This window comes from Mesoplodon bidens (genome assembly GCF_964165515.1).
Source record: "Mesoplodon bidens genome assembly, chromosome: 18".
Classification (NCBI taxonomy): Eukaryota; Metazoa; Chordata; class Mammalia; order Artiodactyla; family Ziphiidae; genus Mesoplodon; species Mesoplodon bidens.
Window position 1 is genome coordinate 15,085,271 of NC_138175.1, and position 20,819 is coordinate 15,106,089.

The 20,819-nt window shown below is 42.5% G+C and overlaps 1 protein-coding gene across 16 annotated transcripts in view; it reads right to left on the reverse strand.

Annotated features, from left to right (window-relative positions):
• The window catches only part of ZNF19 (zinc finger protein 19), a 134,627-nt gene that overhangs the window by 51,329 nt on the left and 62,479 nt on the right, over positions 1–20,819 (reverse strand). For 10 of the 16 annotated variants that reach the window (XM_081216153.1, XM_081216154.1, XM_081216167.1 and 7 more), the window contains exons 1-2: positions 2,558–2,894; positions 2,058–2,122 (exon numbers count right to left, since the gene is read on the reverse strand). The exons of 1 other annotated variant lie outside the window; for it this stretch is intronic. The gene's annotated coding sequence lies outside the window, so the exon portion shown is untranslated. 5 more of the 16 variants (XM_081216152.1, XM_081216164.1, XM_081216160.1 and 2 more) reach the window with 4 other exon arrangements.

Consider the following 20,819-nt stretch of genomic DNA (forward strand, 5'->3'; position numbering starts at 1 on the left):
CCTAAGCTCCACAGGCAACAAATGTCAGAAGATTAGAGACACTTTCTTTTTTTTTTTTAATTAACTAATTTGTTTTTATTTTTGGCTGTGTTGGGTCTTCATTGCTGTGCACAGGCTTCCTCTAGTTGTGGCGAGCAGGGGCTACTCTTCCTTGCAGTGCACGGGCTTCTCATTGTGGTGGCTTCTCTTGTTGTGGAGCACAGGCTCTAGGTGCACGGGTTTCAGTAGCTGTGGCTCACGGGCTCTAGAGCGCAGGCTCGGTAGTTGTGGCACAGGGGCTTAGTTGCTCTGCAGCATGTGGGCTCTTCCCAGGCCAGGGATCGAACCCGTGTCCCCTGCATTGGCAGGCGGATTCTTTTTATTTTATTTATTTATTTTTGGCTGCGTTGGGTCTTCATTGCTGCGTGTGGGCTTCTTCTAGTTGTGGTGAGCAGGGGCTACTCTTTGTTGTGGTGTGCAGGCTTCTCATTGCGGTGGCTTCTCTTGTTGTGGAGCATGGGCTCTAGGAGCGTGGGCTCAGTGGTTGTGGTTCGCGGGCTCTGGAGCGCAGGCTCAGTAGTTGTGGCGCATGGGCTTAGCCGCTCCGCGGCATGTGGGATCTTCCCGGACCAGGGCTCGAACCTGTGTCCCCTGCACTGGCAGGCGGATTCTTAACCACTGTGCTACCAGGGAAACCTAGGGCCTCTCACTTTCTGAGATGGCCCACACTCTGTCTCTGTGGAGTGTGTTTCTCCTAGGGCCACTCTCGCCCTTTGAGATGGACCACTTTCTGTCTATGGAATTGTAACCCAGCAGGACCCCATGGGGCCTTCCTGGGACAGGCCTTCCCTCGTATCCTCTGCTTTAGCTCCTCTCTTAAGTACCTACAGAGTAGCATTTGATGCACATTTCCTGAGTTGTTTTGCAGATGTAACCACTCCACCACCCCAGGCCTCCTGGAGCCTAAGGACTGATAAAGTTAGCCCTGTGACCCCACCCTGCTACACCATCAGCCAATCAGAGAACTGTGCACAAGCTGACCACACACCCTGCAACCCCTCCCTCACCCGGTTTTGTTTTGTTTTGTTTCGTTTTGGCAGTACGCAGGCCTCTCACTGTTGTGGCCTCTCCCATTGCAGAGCACAGGCTCCGGAAGCGCAGGCTCAGCGGCCATGGCTCACGGGCCCAGCCGCTCCGTGGCATGTGGGATCCTCCCGGACCGGGGCACGAACCCATGTGCCCTGCATTGGCAGGCAGACTCTCAACCACTGCGCCACCTGGGAAGTCCCTTCACCCAGCTTTTAAAAGTGCTTTGCTGAAACCCTTTGGGGAGTTTGGGGCTTTTAGGGCATGAGCCACATCGTCTCCTTGCATGGCCTTCCTCTGCTCCAAACTCCAACGTTTCAGTTTGTTTGGCCTCACTGTGCGTTGGGCACAGGAACTTGCATTAATAGAATGTGTACCTCTCCAAATAAATCCACTTCTTACCTATCACTTTGTCTCTCACTGAATTCTTTCTTCGAGGAGACATAAAGAACCTGAGTGTCATTAAATCCTGAGACCAGGTGTGTGATCTCAATTAAAAAACAGGGAGTTCAAGTCCCAGTCTCGGTTTTGGCTGGATTCAAGTCCCATCTGAGTTGTGCGGTTTCAGCACAGGCCCCCCTTTTCTTGCCTTCCTCCTGCTGTCCCCCTGCCCCCACTTCCCAAGAACCTTGTGACCCACACTACTAGCCTGAGTCCCTCGTTCTCACATATCCCTCTGTGGGGGAAACTAATGAACTTGGAGATCCTCTGGCTGAGCAGAAATCCTCAGAATGCAGGAGGCTGTACTTTTGCTTCCCAGGACATTCTCTCCAGCTATCTCCAGCCATCACTTCCTGGGCCCTGGGGTCTCTGCTGCTTAGCCTCTCACTATCATCCAGTCTCACCGGGGGAGGAGGGGGGTTGGATGAGGGATGTGTGAACAGGGGTCTTCCTACTGCTTTGGCTCTAAGACTGTCAGAATCACCCCTCTCATCCTCCATTTCCTTCAAATCAGATCTCTTGAAGGCACATCTGAGGGATCCAAAGCTCACCTTGTGCCAGGCTCTCAGGGGGATGACAGCCATCACCTGGGCTCCCTCTCAATGAAGGGCAGGGGCTGAGAGAAGAAGCAAAGAGACACAAGAGTGAGCCCAACTCAGCCAATACCTTTCCTTTAAACCTGCAAACCTGTATTAGCTGCGAATAACGACAGCTGGCATTTACTGAAGGCCTGCAATGTGCCAGCCTCAGAACTCGGGCACTTTACTACGTACTAGGAGATGTGTAACACTGTTGTCCTCATTTGACCAAAACAAAGAAATGAGCCTTAGAAAGTTTAATTAATTATCTTAGGCCACAGATCTGTATTCATAACCACTAAGTAATGCTCTCTCCTGCGTGAAACAATACAGCAAAAAAATACACGTAAACAAAAGCAAGATGCCAGGTCACACAGGGCCCGTGAACGTTAAGAACATCGTCTTCTGCCCCCAAACAATGGGGTTACTACGAGCAGGAGCAGAGGTTATGATCAGACTTGATTAACACCGACCTTCCCGTGAGGCTGAAGAGTCCCCGCGTCCGTCTCAATCACAGTTGCGTCCCCGGAACCTGGAACTACACTGCACTCAGTAGGCGCTCGATAAGGTCACTTTCTAAACCGTAGCGTGTCGGTTACCGGGGCCACCCCTTCCAAGGCAGTCCACATCCCCGCTCCACTTCCAAAGCGGCCGCGGCGGGGGGCTGAGGGAGTCCGGGCAGGGCTGGACTGCCCGCAGACCTCCTCGCTCGAGGCGGCCCTGCGCCACCGCCCGACCCCCTCCCGGGTCCGCCTCCCCGTGGCCTGGGGGAATCTGTGGCGCTGCCCGCCCGGAATGCGGAGCAGGAACGCCTGTTCACCCTGCACTCACCTCCGACGGTGGGCGGCGGCGCTCCGGAAGTACTTCACCAGCTGGCGCGCTTTGCGGAGCCTGCGCTTCCGCTCCTCTAGTACGCCCGCGCTTCTCTGGGGAGTTCTCTCCCTTTCACCCGGACTAACCCCTACGAAGAGCAGGCTGCTTTTTTTTTTCCCCGGTGGCCTACGGTGGCACTGCCTTTCAGCATTTTGTATGGGGCGGAGGAAGCCAAAGGCCAGCCTCGATGAGCGCTAGCATTTGGGAATTCTCTTATTTGACTGCAGTCAAGCTGGCTGTGCGCATTGGATCGGGTCAGATTTCGCTGTAGGTCAATCAAGTTGCAACTGCAGTATGAAGAATGGATTTAAGCTGGGCAGGAAAGCAGTTAGGAGGCTATTAAAAAGGCCCAGTCACGATAAAGAACAGCTGGATCAAGGCAGTACTGTTTATAACTCTTTGTAACGGGAAACAGCTGTAACTGTAGATACACACAAGCTCATTTATATGAATCACCTATACATTTATTCAGCCTTCTGGATAGTACCGCTCTAGAAATTAATCTTTAGATATTCTTAATTTTCCATCACACATAATTAGCATCCAGACTACTTCAAAATCGACAATGTTTATTCTGTCGCAGTGCTCTTGGCTGACAACAAAATGTTCAGAGATATGCCTTCTTCATTTAAAGATCACTCCAGGGACTTCCCTGGTGGCGCGCAGTGGTTAAGAATCCGCCTGCCAATGCAGGGGACACCAGTTCGAACCCTAGTCCAGGAAGATCTGGCATGCCACAGAGCAACTAAACCCCTGCGCCACAACTAATGAGCTTGAGCTCTAGAGCCCATGAACCACAACTACTGACGCTCGCGCGCCTAGAGCCCATGCTCGGCAACAAGAGAAGCCACCGCAATGAGAAGCCCGCGCACCACAACGAAGAGTAGCCCCTGCTCGCCGCAACTAGAGAAAGCCTGTACAGAGCAACGAAGACCCAACACAGCCAAAAACAAATAAATAAATAAATTTATTTTAAAAATAAACTAGGGCTTCCCTGGTGGCGCAGTGGTTGAGAGTCCGCCTGCCGATGCAGGGGACACGGGTTCGTGCCCCTATCCCGGAAGATCCCACATGCCGCGCAGCGGCTGGGCCCGCGAGCCATGGCCGCGGAGCCTGTGTGTCCGGAGCCTGTGCTCCGCAACGGGAGAGGCCACAGCAGTGAGAGGCCCGCGTACAGCAAAAAAATAAAAAAAATAAAAAAATAAAAATAATAAAAAAAAAATAAACTAAAGATCACTCCAAGGACCTCCCTGGTGGTCCAGCAGTTAAGACTCCGTACTCCCAAAGCAGGGGGCCCGGGAACTAGATCCTGCATACTGCAACTAAGACCCAGCACGGCAAAAAAAAAAAAAAAAAAATACACAAAAGTCGGCCCTGTTTAAGAAAAAAAAAAATCACTCCATTATTTCAACGAGGAAACGGAACCCTAGAAAAAGGAGACATATCTGAGATCTCACAGCAACCTAGACGGCTTTCTGGCCACCTTTGCAGTATGACCCTGGCTTTTATCTCTGTTCTCATTACTTCAACTCAGTCACTGAGGGCCTTAACATCTCTTGGGGCTCTGCAAACACTTCCAGTTACACTTTTCCTAGACAGATAATTATCAGGCCCTGATGAGGCTGGACTGTAAGCTCTGTAATTCAGCTCAAATTCAACTAGTAGGAAAAATACAAAGGGGACTTAGACTCTAGGCAGAATTCTTCAGCCCAATTTATTGCTCTGGATACAGACAGAAGGTCTTTTCTGGGGGGCTTCTGGCTGGACAGATCTTCCATGGAGAGGCTGTGGTACCTGGCTTCCATGGATGGGGTTGAGGGAATCTATTCCTGTTGTTGGAGGCTCAGGATCTCAGCTGCAGGGGAGCCCTGGCTACCAGTTAGTGGTCCTTTAGGAATATTGAGGGGGAGAAAAAATAGAAAAAGGAGAAGGTTGACCAAATAACACTAGGATACTGGAGAGCCTTCACTTTACACTTGGAATAGCCACAACTTAATGGTTTTCAATTTCTCCCCCTATGTGGCTTCACTAGTGATGTCATTTATATTGTATCTGAAGCTTTCCCACATTAATTCCATAACATTGTTTCCCATATCAGTGATTTCCAAGGTCAAGGGTTAAGGGAGGATTTAACTACAAATGGGCAGCAGAGAGTTTTATTGAGATGATAGAACTGTTCTGAATCTTGATTGCAGTAGTGGTGATTGCATAACTATGCAATTATCCAGGCTCATAGACCTATACAACCAAAAACGAGTAAATTTTACTGTAAGTAAGTTTAAAATCAATAAAAAGCAAAAGTTTACAAACATCCTTTTAAAAGAATATGTAAACACAGAAAATTCAAATTCTATAAAAAAGTACAACAGGGAATGTAAATTGATACAGCCATGGTGGAGAACAGTATGGAGGTTCCTTAAAAAACTAAAAATAGAATTACCATATGACCTAGCAATCCCACTGCTGGGCATATACCCAGAGAAAACCATAATTCAAAAAGACACATGCATCCCAATGTTCATTGCAGCACTATTTACAATAGCCAGGTCATGGAAGCAACCTAAATACCCATCGACAGATGAATGGATAAAGAAGATGTGGTACATATACACAATGGAATATTACTCGGCCATAAAAAGGAACAAAATCTGGTCATCTGTAGAGATGTGGATGGACCTAGAGACTGTCATACAGAGTGACGTAAGTAAGAAAGAGAAAAACAAATATTGTACATTAATGCATATATGTGGAATCTAGAAAAATGGTACAGATGAACTGGTTTGCAAGGCAGAATCAGAGACACATGTAGAAAACAAACATATGGACATGAAAGGGGGAAAGCAGGGGTGGGGGTTAATGATGGTTAGATGAATTGGGAGATTGGGATTGACATATACACACTAATATGTATAAAATAGATAACTAATAAGAACCTGCTGTATAAAAAAATGAATAATTTTTTAAAAATTAAAAAAATAAAAAATATATATCAGCACCATTATAAAAAAGTGGTTAGACAAACTGAAAAAAATGTGATAAGTTAGATACAAATAAAAGACCTATGGAATAATTTTTTTTAAAGTATACCAAGCAATGTAAATATTATTGGAAATCCCACAGAAAACAGGAGAAAACAATATTTTGGTAAATACCTTTGTAGAAATCTTTCCATGCATATAAGCTCATATGCATATTACATGACCATAAATTCAATTTTATAGAAAATACTGTAGTAGATGTATTCAAGCTCCATAATTCCCATTGGATCAATATGAAATTAGTTCCCAGCTAAGACCACATCTTTGCCTAGCTTTTCCCCTGGTCCTGTATCTCCTAAGCACACTCAATTAATCACTTGCACAAGAATCCCCATCTCAGGCTCTGCTTCTGTTAGAATCTGGCCCAAAACAGGTATCATACTCTGTATGCTCACCCGTAACTTACTTGTCAGTCAACAAGGTATAGGCATGCGTTTTTCATATTAACAGTGATTCCCAATGTTGTTCTAAGTGACTGTACAGTATTCCACAGCAGTTATAATAATTTACCTAATCACCTATTGATGGATATTGATTATCTATCCACCTATTGATGGGTATTTAGGTCATTTCTAATTTATCACTAATATAAACTGTATATAAAGCTATAAGAAATACTCTCATAAGTATATTTCTGAATACAATTTTATTATTACCTGAGAGTAAATTTCTAGTAGATGTGGAATTTCTGAGTCTAAGGGGTAGCATATTTAAAATTTTATTACATACACTTCTAGCAAACTGCCACCCAGAAAGTTCATCATCAATTCATGGTCACAACAGAGCACAAGAACACCCATTTATTTCCCCACACCCACACCCAAAACTGGATTTGCCAATTTTTTTTTTTTTTTTTTTTTAGCGGTATGCAGTCCTCTCACTGTTGTGGCCTCTCCCATTGAGGAGCACAGGCTCCGGACGCACAGGCTCAGCGGCCATGGCTCACGGGCCTAGCCGCTCCGCGGCATGTGGGATCTTCCTGGACTGGGGCACGAACCCGTGTCCCCTGCATTTGCAGGCGGACTCTCAACCACTGCGCCACCAGGGACGCCCTTGCCAATATTTTTATCTAAGCAAATCTCACAGCAAATATAGCACTGAATTTTGTTAGAATTTCATTGATTACATAAAACTGTTCCCTGGCTAGACACAAAAAAAACACCAGAGTTCACAATTCAGGTAGCAGAGGATCCCCGGAAAAAGCAAACTCCACTATAGATAAGCACACAAAATTAAAACAACAAAACAAAACAAACAAAAAATTTTTTTGATTGAGATTAAGCAGATGAGACAAAAAGCAAGATCCAAGATATAGAGCTAATAAGAAAACAGAATGTAAGATAAGTTTGAACATCAACAAAGGCATAAAAGGAAGAAATCAAAATCTTGAGTAAAAATGATGTTCTATAAAAAGACATGAAAATGAACTAAATAGAATTTTACACATAAATATAGACACTGAACTTGAATCCTCAGTGGATGGGTTGGACAGCAGAGTAGATGCAATCAATTGGAAAGTTAGTGAAACTGAATATAGACATAGACTATAGCACAGCTTGACAGAGATGGAAAATATAAAACCATGATACTAAACATCAATGAAAATGAATGAACTTGAGCTATGTGGTTAAATCTCAAGTCTATAAAGTTGAATTTAAAAAGTAAGCTAGAGGGCTTCCCTGGTGGTGCAGTGGTTGAGAATCTGCCTGCCAATGCAGGGGACACGGGTTCGAGCCCTGGTCTGGGAAGATCCCACATGCCGCGGAGCAACTGGGCCCGTGAGCCAATTACTGAGCCTGCACATCTGGAGCCTGTGCTCCACAACAAGAGAGGCCGCGATAGTGAGAGGCCCATGCACCGCAATGAAGAGTGGTCCCTGCTTGCCACAACTAGAGAAAGCCCTTGCACAGAAATGAAGACCCAACATAGCCATAAATAAATAAATAAAGTTAAAAAAAAAAAAAAAAGTAAGCTGGTGCTCGCTTTGGCAGCACATATACTAAAATTGGAATAATACAGAGAAGATTAGCATGGCCCCTGCACAAGGATGACACTCAAATTCATGAAGCGTTCCATATTTTTTCAAACCACCACTGGCCTTTTTCACAGGACTAGAACAAAAAATGTCACAATTTGTATGGAAACACAAATGACCATGAACAGCCAAAGCAATCTTGAGAAAGAAAAACGGAGCTGGAGGAATCAGGCTCCCTGACTTCAGACTATATACTATAAAGCTACAGTAATCAAGACAGTATGGTACTGGCACAAAAACAGAAATATAGATCAATGGAACAGGATAGAAAGCCCAGAGATAAGGCCACCCACATATGGTCACCTTATCTTTGATAAAGGAGGCAGGAATGTACAGTGGAGAAAGGACAGCCTCTTCAATAAGTGGTGCTGGGAAAACTGGGCAGCTACATGTAAAAAAATGAAATTAGAACACTCCCTAACACCATACACAAAAATAAGCTCAAAATGGATTAAAGACCTGAATGTAAGGCCAGAAACTATCAAACTCTTAGAGGAAAACATAGGCAGAACACTCTATGACATAAATCACAGCAAGACCCTTTTTGACCCACCTCCTAGAGAAATGGAAATAAAAACAAAAATAAACTAATGGGACCTAAGGAAACTTAAAAGCTTTTGCACAGCAAAGGAAACCATAAACAAGACGAAAAGGCAACCCTCAGAATGGGAGAAAATATTTGCCAACGAAGCAACTGACAAAGGATTAATCTCCAAAATTTACAAGCAGCTCATGCAGCTCAATAATAAAAAAACAAACAACCCAATCCAAAAATGGGCAGAAGGTCTAAATAGACATTTCTCCAAAGAAGATATACAGATTGCCAAAAAACACATGAAAGAATGCTCAACATCATTAATCATTAGAGAAATGCAAATCAAAACTACAATGAGGTATCACCAGAGCCTGCGCGTCCGGAGCCTGTGCTCCGCAACGGGAGAGGGCACAACAGTGAGAGGCCCGTGTACTGCAAAAAAAAAAAAGATGCAGACCTACTAGAGAATGGACTTGAGAATACGGGGAGGGGGAAGGGTAAGCTGGGACAAAGTGAGGCAGTGACATGGACATATATACACTACCAAACGTAAAATAGATAGCTAGTGGGAAGCAGCTGCATAGCACAGGGAGATCAGCTTGCTGCTTTGTGACCACCTAGAGGGGTGGGATAGGGAGGGCGGGAGGGAGGGAGACGCAAGAGGGAAGAGAAATGGGGACATATGTATATGTATAACTGATTCACTTTGTTATAAAGCAGAAACTAACACACCATTGTAAAGCAATTATATGCCAATAAAGATGTTTAAAAAAAATAGATCATCTACAAGGACCTACTGTATAGCACAGGGACTCTACTTAATACTCTGTAATGATCTATATGGGAAAAGAATCTGAAAAAGAATGGCTATATGTGTATGTATAACTGAATCACTGTGCTGTACACCTGAAGCTAACACAACACTGTAGATCAACTCTACTCCAATATAAAATAAAAATTAAATGAAAAAATTTAAAAAGTAAGCTGCAAAAGAAAATATCAAGTATACTATTTATATACATTCAAAACATGTAAAATAATGTTATGATGTTTATGGAAATAACCATATATAACAAGTTTAAAAGCATCTATGAGCATGAATAACACCAAATTCATATGGTAACTACCTCTGGAACCACACAGAGGTAAATGCAATTCAAAAGATGTATACAGGAGACTTCAATTCCATCTGTAATGCTTTAGTTCTAAAAAACACATGGAACAGCCATGACAAAATGGTCAGATACGATAAAGCTGAGGGGAGGTACATGGGTGTTTGTTATTCTCTTAATTTTTCTACACCTGAAGTATTTTAAAGAACTTTAAAAAAATTTCAATAGTTCCACTAGTAGAATAAAACCAGGAGAAATACGTTTTAAAAAACTGAGAAAAGAGAGGGACTTCCCTGGCAGTCCAGTGGTTAAAACTTCACTTTCCAATTCAGGGGGTCCAAGTTTAATCCCTGGTCAGGGAGCTAAAATCCCACATGCCTTGAGGCCAAAAAATCCAAAAAACGTAAAACAGAAGCAATATTGTAACAAATTCAATAATGATTTAAAAAATGGTCCACATCAAAAAAATCTTTAACAGAAATTGATAAAAGAGCAAAGAAAGCAAAAGGGACAAAATAGGACACAAGTGATCATTAAAAACTAAAAGCATTCAAGATGACAGATGTCAGACCAAAATTTATCACAATAAATGTAAGTTGGTTAAAATATTCTTAAATGCATCAATACAGGAAATGTATGAAACATACTCTGCCTAGATAATTGGACTACTTTCCATAAATCCAAGGGTAAATAAGCCTGTGAATAAGGAGGTTGCCTCACAAACTAGAGAGCTTCTGTTTCTAATTACCTGGAGAGCCCTTGTTCTTTTCACTGAGGACAAGACCCCATATACTCATGAAGTACAGTATCCTAAACAGAAATTTCTAAGTTACTAATGCAACAAATTAAAATATTAGTGAGGTCTCACTAATCATTTTCCTGTATTCCATATACAATATGTGCTTTCCTGATATTTCTTGCCAAAGCCCAGGAATCATTAAAGACTTTGGGGAACAATAACTTCTGTGTTACATGTGGTGTACCAAACTGCTGGGTTTGGACGCTCCACAACAACTAGACACTTCCACAGTCTTGGTTAAAGTCTCAGCTTTCAGTGACAGAACCCAGGGGGCTGTTCTGTCTCTCAGGGCCAGGAGGTTTCCTCACTCTAAAGCTCTGCACAGCCTCCTTGCCTCTTTCCCTCTCATGCAGGGCAGTGCCATCTGCACACACTTCCCTCAAGCTCCCCATCCCCAGGCTGCTCTCTTTCCAGCTCAGGCTGCAGTAGTGGAGCTTGCAGCTGTGTGGCCTCCGACAGCGGGGTCGGGGTGGGGGAAGCTAGCGCAGGTCCGAGGCAGAGACCCAGAGGTGGGAACCACTGCACGGGGAGGCCCTCCACCAGGAACTTTGAGGCCGGCGCCCTCCCTGGTGTCTTCCTTCGAGCTTGGACGGCCTCAAGCACTACCCGGCTCAAGGGATACGGAATGAATCATACGCATGAGAAGATCAAGGTTCAGGGAGTTTTAATAAGGCCACAGTAATCATATACTGGGATCAGGAGAGGAGAGAAATGAACAATTTCAAACACTTGAAGGCTTCCCTCCGTCCTGAAAATTAAATAGAACACCTGAATGTCAGCTACATTTTTCACAGCACAATGGTGTCATCTAGTGTTAGCTGGGTAAATCTCAGCCTTGCAATTGACCTGAAATTCAGAGAGTCTTGGTGCCTCCTTTTGCCTCAGGATTCTCACCTTGGCTTCCTGCAGGGCCAAGAAATTTGTTTTTGTTTTTTTCCAATTTCTAACTTGCCTTTTAATTTTCTTAACAATTGCTCTTTTATTTTTCACACTGTTGAAGTAAAATTGATGTACAATAGACTGGATATTTAAATTTTTTAATTGAAATATATTTGATATAACTGTGTAAACTTAAGGTGTACAACATGCTAATTTGATACATTTATATATTGTCATATGATTGCCATTGTACTGATGATTTGCACCTCTTCCACATTACATAATCATCATTTCTTTTTAGTGGCTGGAACAATTAAGTTCTAGTCTCTTAGCAAGTTTGATGATTATAATACTGTTGTCTATATTCACTACACTGGGACTACTCTGGGACTTATTTACTACTTGTTGCAAATTTGTAGCCTTAAACATCTGTCCTATCCTCCCACCCAAATGGGACATTTTTAGGGGAGTACAACGTGGTGAATTTTGACCAGCAAAGAACGAAACAGACAAAAATCCCTGTTCTCATAGGCTTGCATTCTTTTTTTAAAAATATTTATTTATTTATTTTTAACTTTGGCTGCGTTGGGTCTAAGTTGCGGCACAGGGGATCTTTCATTGCGGCACGTGGGCTTCTCTCTAGTTGTGGTGTGCAGGTTTTCTCTCTCTAGCTGTGGCGTGCAGGCTCCAGAGCACGTGAGCTCTGTAGTTACAGCATGCGGGCTCTCTGGTTGTAGCGTGCAGACTCAGTTGCCCCTCGGCATGTGGGATCTTAGTTCCCCAACAGGGACTGAACCCACGTACCCTGCATTGGAAGGCGGATTCTTAACCACTGGACCACCAGGGAAGTCCTGGCTTGCATTCTTTTTTTTTCCGGCTTGCATTCTTAATGGCCAGAATTATGCCACATGGCTACTCCCAACAGCAGAGGAATTCGGAAGGCAAGTTTTTAGCTTTTTGGCTTCCACAATAGAGAGAAAATGGAAAGGGTGTTGTGTGAACCAACTTACAGTTCCTGCCACAGTGCGACTGAGGAGCATGCTCGAAATGTGTAAATGCTTATGTACACCAGTTAGGTTTAAAACATGTCTCAAAAGTATTGACATACCTACTCCTTCAGCCAGCCCCATTCATTATTATTATTACTACAGTTAGTATTAACTTAGTTGTCTTATTTGATGACAGGTAAATAGATCCCCTAGCACAAGACCCTGGCCCGCAGGGGACCTCCATTCAATGGTAGATACTATCTTGGCACCAATAAGGTACCCCCCAATGGTCCTCGAGTGTTGTTTAGACCTTTCATTACCTCAGGTCCCTTTCATTAGCTCACTATAAAGATTCCTTGTTAAGTTACATGCTCAGCTGGCTTTGCTAACCTCTCATGATGTTCACAGCCTCTTTGTTTTCCAAAGTCCCCTTAGTAGAAAGAAACAGATGCTTACTAGATAGGATGAATGAAACTGCTCATCTGGCTCAGAATATACTCATTTTTACTGAATCAATATTAAATCACAGTTTATAAAAACCCACTCCAAAACTCCTGGGACTCTCCACCAGGATACGCTTCCCAAAGTAAATTCCATCAGATCACGGCTCTTAAACTGGAATACACATTGGAATCACCTGGGAAGATATTTTTAAACTATGATGCCTGGGTCTTGCCCCCAAAGCAGTGATTTTCAATTGGGTGATTTGCTCCTTCCACCATGAAACACTTAGCAATGTCTTTTGGTTGTTACAACTGGGAGAGGGTGCGACTGGTGTCTAGTGGGCTCTAGTAGAGCCCAGGCATGGTGCTCAACATCCCACAATGCAGAGAAAGAGAAAGGCCTCCATAGTAAAGAATGTCTGGTCCCAAATGTCAATATGGCCAATGCTGAGAAACCTCATTAAAGATTTGACTCTCTAGATATGTGTTCACCCTGTGCGTGGGAGTTTTTTTTCAATTAAAAAATTTTATTTTATATTGGAGCATAGTTGATTAACAATGTTGTGTTAGTTTCAGGTGTACAGCAAAGTGATTCAGTTTACATAACCATGAATCTATTCTTTTTCAAAGTCTTTTCCCATTGGCATGGGAGTTAAAACCTTCCCAGGTGATTCCATTATGCAGCTAAGTTTGAGGGGAAAAAGCTAGAAACCTGTTGCTAGAGAACATTTGCATATGTGGCTAAATTGCTTTCAACCCTGTGCCATTGAGTTTCAACTGGAACATTTCCACATCTTCTCATTGGATCGTGAGTTGGGTTGGAGGTTGAAGGTGGCTGGAAGGATGAAGAGTTGGTTGCTTTCGTAAGGAGGAACCTAAGTTTCCCACAACATGCTAGAATGGACATCTCCACAAATATAAGTTTTGCTGCTTATTATTCACCTACTTATGAGTTGGCCTCCCTGGTATATAGATCAGAAGGATCATTAACTACAGTCACATCCTGGGAAATTGGCCACTAGGAGTCACACGTGGGGGAAGCAAGCTAGCTAATCACTGCCGCTGCTCTGGGAGGTGGCAGCTTCTTTGTGGGGAACTCCAGGAAGGGCCACTGCAGTTGCACAACTTCAGGGGCACTGTTCACATAGAACACAACACGAATGGTGCTTCCTGGCTCCAAAGCCCCCAAAGTAAATTTTTACATTCACCAGATTGCCTAGACTTTTAAGCTAAACCGTTTTAAATATTTTTGCCAAATGAAAATAGCTCTATATATTCTATTTTCTTTTTTTAAGATTTTTTTATGATGTGGATCATTTTTAACATCTTTATTGAATTTGTTACAATATTGCTTCTGTTCTTTGTTTTGGTTTTTTGGCTGGGAAGCATGTGGGATCTTAGCTCCCTGACCAGGGATCAAACCCGCACCCCCTGCATTGGAAGGCAAAGTCTTAACCACTGGACCACCAGGGAAGTCCCTATTCTGATATTTATACTGTCTCAGATAATGCTAAGGAGAATATATTTTATAGTATATATATGATATTTGCATGTGTATGTGTGTATATATATAATATAAACAATTTTTAAACACAAATGGTATCATATTATACATACCAACTGCAACTTGCTTTTATTTTTTGGCCATGCCATGCAGCTTGTGGGATCTTAGTTCCCCAACGAGGGACTGACCCCGGGCTACGGCAGTGAAAGCGCAGTCCTAACCACTGGACCGGCAGGGAATTCCCTGCAACTTGCTTTTTCATTTAACTCTCTATATTGCCCACTCCACAGGTTCAGACATGTAGCTATGCTATTCCATCTAACAACTACAGAGTATTACATTGTGTGGAACTGATGACCTTAAAGAGTAGTTGTTTATTAAATAAGGGTGGACTGAACACAAAAATTCCTGGAATCCTATAACATGACACTAAAAGTACAACAAGGATAAGGATTTACAAGGACAAGAGAATGAGAAAGGAGATGAAAACCGATGAGAGATGTCAACACAGCGTGAGCAGATGGAAAGAGAGAAAGAAGTGGTAACCAGAGAAAACCAGAAGCCTTGCATGTGACAAGAGTGGGGAAGAGGGTGGCTAGGACACATGGATAATACCACAGAGCAAACTGATTCACCCAGCAGAAAGGCTCAGGAATCAGGTGTCAGACACTTCACACAGCAGACACAAGACACAGGGAAGAGGAAAGAGGGAAGAGATATAGGGACAACTGGACCTATAGATCCCATCCCCATGTATACAGCCCAGAGGTTTCTGCCCCCAAACCCTGTAACACATGAGGTTTATTCTCTGGGGAAAAAAAAATTACAGAGGGCCAGACTGAAGCAGTGGATTTAGAACAAGGAGATGAATGAAAGTCTGCAAACTGTACAGAGAAACATCACAATGCCTCAACTCCTCCTGCCCCAACCCCCCAGATCTATTCTCCCACGTGGCTCTGAAACTCTATCAACCTGGCTTTATACCGTCTGCACAGGAGCTTGGAAGGGCCTTCTTTAGAGGCAAGGAATAAAGGGAATAACACCCAATAAACCTACAGACATCTGTGGTAAGGGTCTATCAACAAAAAATTCAACAGTCTCTCGAATTCTTCTTTACTACAAAGTGTTGGATGTGATTCTAAGGTCCCAAGCATGGCCATGCCTATGTGTAGGTCGAAGGTAATAGAAAGATAATGGAAGTAGAGGGAATGCTCTAGAAATAATGATCAAGGATATAGGGGATATTTTATGTGTAAGCTGAGAATCTTAAGAACACAGTGGTGCGGGTAATGAAGAGCTGTTAGAGGATGTCAGACTGAGATGGACAGGAATGAGTGAGAATCAGGAGCAGCAACCAGGATGTCTACTTCCTAATTCCCACCAAGGAGACAGTCATCATGGAGCAGAGTGTCACCAGTGCACTTTCCCATTCAGCTAACATCCTGTGTGTACCTACTGTGAGCCAGGTTCTGGGTTAGGGAACATGTAAAGATATAGACTAAGAAGCTGTTCTGATCTATACAGGGGATACTGCCAATTGTACAGCTCCCTGCTGTCCTAGGGTAGACATGGGGTCCTGAGACTCTCCTGTCGCTTTCACAGATCCCTCCTCATTTCCTCACTCTCCTCCAGCCTCACACAAAAATGTCTTTCCCTTAGCGTTCCCACTCAGTCTGTGAGAACCACAATTCGGCATAGCTGAAGGTCTCTTCTGGCTGTCATGTCAAACTAACAAATAAGCATGGAAAAAGCTCACTACGTGCAAGGGGCTAGCTAACTCTGGCATTCAAATTTCATCATATAGGCTTGGAAGTTTAGCATTTATAATGATGTCTTCAAAATAGAAGAGGGCTAATAAAAAGAAACGAAATTGAGTTATTTGTAGTGAAGTGGATGGACCTAGAGTATCATACAGAGTGAAGTAAGTCAGAAAGAGAAAGACAAATACCGTATGCTAACACATATATATGGAATCTAAAAAAAAAAAAAAAAGGTTCTGATGAACCTAGGGGCAGGACAGGAATAAAGACACAGACATAGAGAATGGACGTGAGGATATGCGGAGGGGGAAGGGTAAGGTGGGACGAAGTGAGAGAGTAACATTGAAATATACATACTACCAAATGTAAAACAGATAGCTAGTGGGAAGTGGCCACATAGCACAGGGAGATCAGCTCAGTACCTTGCTACCACCTAGAGGGGTGGGATAGGGAGGGTGAGAGGGAAGGAGACGCAAGAGGGAGGAGATATGGGAACATATGTATATGTAGAACTGATTCACTTTGTTATAAAGCAGAAACTAACACACCATTGTAAAGCAGTTATACTCCTATAAGGATGTTAAAAAAAAAAACAGAGGAGGGCTAATTTAGTAAATAGCAAGGAAAGAAGATTTTTCTTCTCTTTTTATTTTAGATTGGGTTTTCTAGTTGTAGTTTCAGTCTGCACAGACTCTCAAACCACCCCACTGAGAGGGAAGCTTTTTAAATTGCAGTTCTGCCCTTTGAGAAGGTAGAAGGATTCCTCAGACGAATTTTCCCAAAGCCTCGGGGCCATAGCACGATGCTGCTGGAGAAGAGTGGCACAGTCTGAGCAAGAACTTCAGAAACACAGCAGCTTAGGGACTTCCCTGGTGGCAGAGTGGTTAAGAATCTGCTTGCCAATGCAGGGAACATGGGTTTGATTCCTGGTCCAGGAAGATCCCACATGCTGAGGAGCAACTAAGCCCGTGTGCCACAACTACTGAGCCTGCGCGCTAGAGCCCGTGAGCCACAACTACTGAGCCCGTGTGCCACAACTTCTGAAGCCCAAGTGCCTAGAGACCGTGCTCCACAACAAGAGGAGCCACTGCAATGAGAAGCCCGCGTACTGCAAGGAAGAATAGCCCTCTCTTGCCACAACTAGGGAAAGCCCACACACAGCAACAAAGACCCAACAAAGCCAAAAATAAAAAAAAATATTTTTTTAAAATCAGAAGATTAAAGAGGGGGGTGATCTGCTTTATTTAAAAAAAAAAACAGAAATATAGATCAATGGGACAGGATAGAAAACCCAGAGATAAACCCACCCACATATGGTCACCTTATCTTTGATAAAGGAGGCAAGAATATACAATGGAGAAAAGACAGCCTCTTCAACAAGTGATGCTGGGAAAACTGGACAGCTATATGTAAAAGAATGAAATTAGAACACTTCCTAACACCATACACAAAAATAAACTCAAAATGGATTACAGACCTAAATGTAAGACCAGAAACTATAAAACTCTTAGAAGAAAACACAGGCAGAACACTCTATGACATAAATCACAGCAAGATCCTTTTTGACCCACCTCTGAGAGAAATGGAAATAAAAACAAAAATAAACAAATGGGACCTAATGAAACTTAAAAGCTTTTGCACAGCAAAGGAACCATAAAGAAAATGAAAAGACAACCCTCAGAATGGGAGAAAATATTTGCAAATGAAGCAACTGACAAAGGATTAATCTCCAAAATATACAAGCAGCTCATGCAGCTCAATATCAAAAAAAACCAAACAACCCAATCCAAAAATGGGCAGAAGATCTAAATAGATGTTTCTCCAAGAGGATATACAGATGGCCAACAAACACATGAAAAGATGATCAACATCACTAATCATTAGAGAAATGCAAATCAAAACTACAATGAGATATCACCTCACACTGGTGAGAATGGCCATCATCAAAAAATCTACAAATGATAAATGCTGGAGAGGGTGTGGAGAAAAGGCAACCCTCCTGCACTGTTGGTGGGAATGTAAATTGATACAGCCACTATGGAGAACAGTACGGACGTTCCTTAAAAAACTACAAATAGAACTACCATACGACCCAGCAATCCCACTACTGGGCATATACCCTGAGAAAACCATAATTCAAAAATAGTCATGCACCAAAATGTTCATTGCAGCTCTATTTACAATAGCCAGGAGATGGAAACAACCTAAGTGTCCATCATCGGATGAATGGATAAAGAAGATGTGGCACATATATACAATGGAATATTACTCAGCCATAAAAAGAAATGAAATTGAGCTATTTGTAATGAGGTAGATGGACCTAGAGTCTGTCATACAGAGTGAAGTAAGTCAGAAAGAGAAAGACAAATACCGTATGCTAACACATATATATGGAATTTAAGAAAAAAAATGTCAGGAAGAACCTAGGGGTAAGACAGGAATAAAGACACAGACCTACTAGAGAATGGACTTGAGGATATGGGGAGGGGGAAGGGTAAGCTGTGACAAAGCGAGAGAGTGGCATGGACATATATACACTACCAAACGTAAAATAGATAGCTAGTGGGAAGCAGCCGCATAGCACAGGGAGAGCAGCTCGGTGCTTTGTGACCACCTAGAGGGGTGGGATAGGGAGGGTGGGAGGCAGGGAGATGCAAGAGGGAAGACATATGGGAACATATGTATATGTATAACTGATTCACTTTGTTACAAAGCAGAAACTAGCACACCATTGTAAAGCAATTATACTCCAATAAAGATGTAAAAAAAAAAAAAAGATACATTACTAAATGCAAGCAAGATTCAAATAATGTAGCTCTTACATAATTTATTCACACTTAGAATTCTAATTTATGAAAACAAGATAATCACACATTTGTCATCAATTATACTTCAATGTAACATGCAGTTAACATTGTAAGTTATTTATAAAGCAAGAAATATGAGGGAAAATATGGCATTTCTTTGATGTTTGCATGTGCATATATCAATACCAGGTGTTCAGCTTCTGAAAATAATTAAATAAAACTATGTGTAAATATCACAATTAACTTCACTAATTTTGTTTGATATCATGATTGAATTTTTTCTATGAAAGAAAAAGGTATATATTGCACTAATTTGTACAGCCCTTGCATCATTAACATTTTATAAGAGAAAATGAAGATTGACTGCTATTGGAATAAATATTTCATGATATGTTTTGATAAAATTGCCTTAATGAACTACCAGATTGATTGATGCACAGAAAATCTGGAAGAAATCATATAAAACTTTTGTTGACAAGTTTATCCAGTACATCTTGAATAATTTATTAGTCCCAGAACACATTAAGCCTCCTTGAAAAGAACCAGCATTATTAACTTTTACCAACCATTTGGAGGTACTTTTCTTTCCATAAAAGACATGTCCTGGATTGAGGATTCAATGGAATGGTTTACCTTAAAAATAGGAGAGGGAAAGGCATTTTGAGGATCTGATGTTTGCTTTGCTTTCATGGGTTTGTTGCTAGGAGCAACGCTTTCTTCAATAATAAACTAGAGAAAAACGAGGTGAAGTCAGTCCCACCCCACTATCACATTCCATAATATCTGAATTCAGAGTATCCCAATGCAGGCTAATTCCTCCCAATAAAAAAACAAACAAGACAATGGAAGACAAATGGTAGGCAGTCTGTTTTTCCTCTTTGACTAATTATTAAAGGAGCCTATTCAGAAATCTGTGTTTCAAAGTGTCCCTTTGTTTGGTGCTCCAGAGGTTTTCCTGGGGCAGTCCAAGGCAGAGTAAGAGTGTGCATTCCTTTTGTAAAGCAAGAGAAGGTCAGATTATGAAAGAGACTTTGGAAAGGAGAACCGCATATGCAAGCAAGTCTGCTTTCACAGATGGAGCATGAACTGAGAATCTGGATATGGATTCCCTTAGAACTGTCCATGCTGCTGTTCCCACTTTGAAGATCACTAACTGCTGGCCTCTGGCTTTGAGGCCATTTCCTTGAACTGGGAAATGGTAGATAGAGAAGGCTTGACCACTAATTTGCTCTGGAACTTGTGGGACATTCTTTAGCCTTATTCTAATCTGAAAAGTGGAATCAACATCTAGTTTCCTGTTTCCTTCCATGGTATTTTGAGAATTGATCATGAAGAACAGTTAATAATACCACTTAGGTTTTGAATAGTACTTTTAACTTTCTAAAAGATTTTGTTGTCTGGACCTTGTGTTTTCCTCCTAACTGTCCTTCAAAAGCAAGTCTTACCCTTGTGTGACAGATGTGGGTCATGACCCAGGGCAAGTCTTGTCAAAGATCTCACAGCAAATAAGTGACCTCGCTGGGAATAGCACCTACATTTTTTTTTTGTATTTGTATTTGTGCTTTGGGTTTGTCTTTTTTTTTTTTTTAACATCTTTACTGGAGTATAATTGCTTTACAATGGTGTGTTAGTTCCTGCTTTATAACAAAGGGAATCAGCTATACATATACATATATCCCCATATCTCCTCCCTCTTGCGTCTCCCTCCCACCCTCCCTATCCCACCCCTCTAGGTGGTCACAAAGCCCCAAGCTGATTGCCCTGTGCTATGTGGCTGCTTCCCACTAGCTATCTATTTTACATTTGGTAGTGTATATATGTCCATGCCACTCTCTCACTTCATCCCAGCTTACCCTTCCCCCTCCCTGTGTCTTCAAGTCCATTCTCTATGCCTGTGTCTTTATTCCTGTCCTGCCCACTAGGTTCTTCAGAACCATTTTTTTCTTTTTTTTTAGATTCCA